Consider the following 4,349-nt stretch of genomic DNA (forward strand, 5'->3'; position numbering starts at 1 on the left):
GAAAATTACTCCTTTGTTGTGGACAAGACATTTGCGCATCTCAATTCGGAGGGAAAATGTTGCCTTCTGTGCGCGCACAAGCCAAACAACAAAGTGGTCCAGCAGGTGGACTGCTTTAGAAAAAAAACACATCTTGTTAGGGTTCGTACGGTCATGAAAAACCTGGAAAAGTTATGGAATTTGAAAATTCAAATTTCCAGGCCTGGAAAAGTTATGGAAAACGTATTTTTGGTCAAAAGTTTTGGAAAAGTCATGGAAATCCATCCAGTGTTTCATCAATTATCTTTATGAAGTTGATGCCACGGCGTAATAAAATCTAAATGTCCGAGTTCTCGTGGAAATGTTGTCTAGTGCAGGCTGCGTCTGCCTAACCATGTGTTGCCAAATTGAGTGGGTTTCAAATAACGCATGTTGTAATGGCTCCAGGCGGGTTTCAAGCGTTTTTGGCGCTAGAAATCAGTCACACCTGGCAACCCGCCTCGTAACGCGCGAGCTAGATGTAGTGTGTGCGTGGTGGTGAGAGGTGATCATAGCTCTAATCCTAGAAAAGAAATGTGGTTCTGTACGATATTACAGCATGTCGCGAAGTGTTACTTCAACAATGCGCGGCTTAACTTTCTGAAAAGATGATCAACAATGGCCGGAGGGGACGAAAGTTGTGATGTGTCCGTCCGATATGGGCGAAGCAGCGGCACTTGTTAGCCACCTGAAGGGCAAGATACAGCAGGCGGTTACCTCCTCAGCTACTAACAGGTTAGCAGTTATACGCGTTTTAAAATATTTAGCGGTTCCATTAAAACGTAGCTAATGCCAAAAGGAATACAATCCTAAGACCTGTTTGGTCTTGGTTTAATTTGCCAGATAGGGCACCAAGCGAACCTTTATGCTTTCGGTAAGCCCCGAGATTTTGATATTGATAAGCAATGCACCTGCTGCCTGCGAGTGAACTTGTCCAGTGTGCTGAAAGATTACATGAAATCCGTACAGTAGTCTATGTGCAGCTGACCGCGAGCCAAACGATTAACCAATGTCTGCATGACGCGCCTGTTTTGAAATACGGTATAAACGGCAGCGTGACTAGAGTTTGAAAAAGTCATCTGTGGCTTTGTTTTCAAATCTGTCAGATCGTTGTAACACAAAATGAAACTCACCCTAGCATCTCCTTGAGTGGGCGTCAGACTAGAACTATGCCACGAACAGTGCAGTCTCTCTCTCTCTTTTTTTTTTTGCTCCAGCAACGACCACAACAAATGACAACATTATCATTCTTACAGGAGCTTTGGACTGTTGTGCTTAGGCAGGTGTAGTAGGCAGGCCTATGATTTCTTACTTGGGCAGGATGAGCATTTATCCATCTCCATAGAGAGCATGTTGATACAAATGTGTCTTCATGATGATTTCACGACCTAATTTGCTATAGGCTGGCCTAGGTCTATTCATTTTCATTTCTGACTGTACATTAGACAAGCGAATTATATAACATTGGTGAATAATAGCAGAATTAATGTAATACAACATGAAGTATAATGGTTGCTTATAGCTTGTAGTAAAAGATAACCTATAGTATGAATATGTTTATTGTTTACATATTTGTAATATAGGCTATGTAATATATAATATAATATGCCATAGTCTATAGTATAAATATATACAGTAATTACATATTTATAATATAGGCTACATAATATGCCTGTAATATAGCCTAATACGCCCCCACCCCCCGCGCGCGATTGGTCATTGGTTTTTCGGTCCTGGAAATTCAGAAAAAGGTTTTGGAAAAGTCATGGAAAAGTCATGGAAAAAAATTGGTGAAAAAGTGTATGAACCCTGTCTTGTTGTAGGAGCCCTCTTGGCGTAGGCCTAATGTATAGATGACTGTCATGAAGAGTTAAAGGATTTATCCGGAGTTGGAACAAGTTTGCCTGATTTTCGCATGTTTGGGATGAAATACAGTCACTCTAGAGCAAAATCAAGGCAAAAGGATGCGTTTTGAGAAAGTTTGATAATATCACGTTAGCCTCGTTAGCCATATCAGCTATGCAATATGAAAGATGCGGGCATCGTTTTTCGGCGGTTACACACATTTCAAAAACACAACATTTTAAAGTCTTGCACAGCTCAAAACAACGTCACACTTACCTCGTAATATGTTGAGGGTATCCACACATAAACCAAAGTGTCTAAAGTCCTTCATGTATTCTTGAAAGGTCTGCAGAATGTGTTTTGTGAAGCTACTACCTTGAGAATATCTAAATTACGGTCAAGTCAACTATTTGACACTAAAGCCCACCAAGTAGATTGCCGAATGCGTCGCACCATCAGCTATGATTATTTCCATAGCGAGTAACCACAGCTGATGGTGCGACGCACTCGGCAATCTACTTGGTGGGCTTTAGTGTCAAATAGTTGTCTTGACCGTAATTTAGATATTCTCAAGGTAGTAGCTTCACAAAACACATTCTGCAGACCTTTCAAGAATACATGAAGGACTTTAGACACTTTGGTTTATGTGTGGATACCCTCAACATATTACGAGGTAAGTGTGACGTTGTTTTGAGCTGTGCAAGACTTTAAAATGTTGTGTTTTTGAAATGTGTGTAACCGCCGAAAAACGATGCCCGCATCTTTCATATTGCATAGCTGATATGGCTAACGAGGCTAACGTGATATTATCAAACTTTCTCAAAACGCATCCTTTTGCCTTGATTTTGCTCTAGAGTGACTGTATTTCATCCCAAACATGCAAAAATCAGGCAAACTTGTTCCAACTCCGGATAAATCCTTTAATTATATATTTATGTAGGCCTACCACATTTTAAACATGTAGGCCTATTGGTTATGCCTAGGCATACATTTTCCCTCCTATGACCATGCGAGCAGACGCGCAATGAGAACATGGCGTTTCCTACATTAGTATTTATTAGTTCCCCCCCCTCCTCACTACAACTTTGTACATGCATAGTGAAGTGCTGGGACTGATTGCTAGGTTACTTTTTTATTGTATTTTTTTATTGTATTATCCTTTTTGAAAGGAAGTTTGTCGACGTCAGTGAAGTCAGCGCAACATGGATTGGTTCAAAGTGTTCAATGTTGCGGGAAATCATGGTGATTGGTTAAAGTTGCGCTCTCGCGCAGAATTCGCGGGAATTCATTGAAGTTGCAAAAAACGCTGCGATCGCAACATCGCGATTTCCTGGAGGGACTGGCTTGTTTAGCATAGTGAAACCCTTTGGATGTCAGTTTCACAGATCGCGAAATACAATGAAAGACGGCAGCAAACGATATCAACCATTTTACACGTTTGCTGAGTCATCTTTCAAGTAAGTTTTATTTGGTCTACTACTTGATGGTCATTCCAGAGGAAAAGATAGGCCCTTTGTAAAGCTGTTGCGTTGAAGCTCACACACAGGCAAGACATACTAATTAAAGTAGGCCAAATGCACGGACATAACATTTTCTGACCAAGATTGCGACATTTATTCAGATCCCTCTCAGTGCTAAGAATACGATGAGTAAACTAACCAGAATGCCAACTCGTTACAACGTAAAGCAAGTACTTGTGATATAATTATCAGCGAAAGTTTTGCATCACGTTTACCAGAGTATCAACAGTTGTGGCAAAGTTCTTCCTGAACCGTCTCTGTTTCTGGTAAGCTAGAACAACCATCCATTTATCCTTGGGCCATGGCGCTGGGATACTCGCTGGAATCAGAGATGTTATAAGTATGATGAAGGAACTTTGCTGGAAATGTCCCTGACGCGGTGCCCTGATATAAAGCATCAAACTCTTGCCAGACACGTGCGAATTCATCCACAACACCAACAAGTGCCCTCAAAGTTGTCCTCTGTTCATCCTTCAGCCAGGAAATAAGCATGCGGTAGATTAGATATTATAAAACAGTTGAAATAGCCTAATGAAATACAGTGCTCGAATTCCTAGACTGGCAGCCATTATTGTTGAGATCTCAAATGACTACATTTCCGTCGTTACTGCTTTACATCACATCCGCCCATAACACCACCCATCCACTCAAAGTCCCACCCGCGATTCATGATTGGCTGTACACATTTTCTGACACAAATGGTCTCACTGCTTTTCAGATGGGGTGGTGAGGCATGGGAACGCCCCTGCGTGACGTAGCCAAACGCAGCCCAGATGATGTAAATCAGGTTAGTTCACTTGCTTCTTCAAGCAGGAATTAGCATTTTTTGTCTTTGGAAGTCATGTTAGATATCTCTGTCCACATTAGTTGCTGAGCATTCATCCCCACCTTTCTAAGACCAAGCAGATCTCATTGTGATCAGGAAAATACTGTATGGGGCACCTAAGTCACACCCTTCTACTTCCG

Source organism: Engraulis encrasicolus, chromosome 3 (assembly GCF_034702125.1).
Source record: "Engraulis encrasicolus isolate BLACKSEA-1 chromosome 3, IST_EnEncr_1.0, whole genome shotgun sequence".
NCBI lineage: Eukaryota > Metazoa > Chordata > Actinopteri > Clupeiformes > Engraulidae > Engraulis > Engraulis encrasicolus.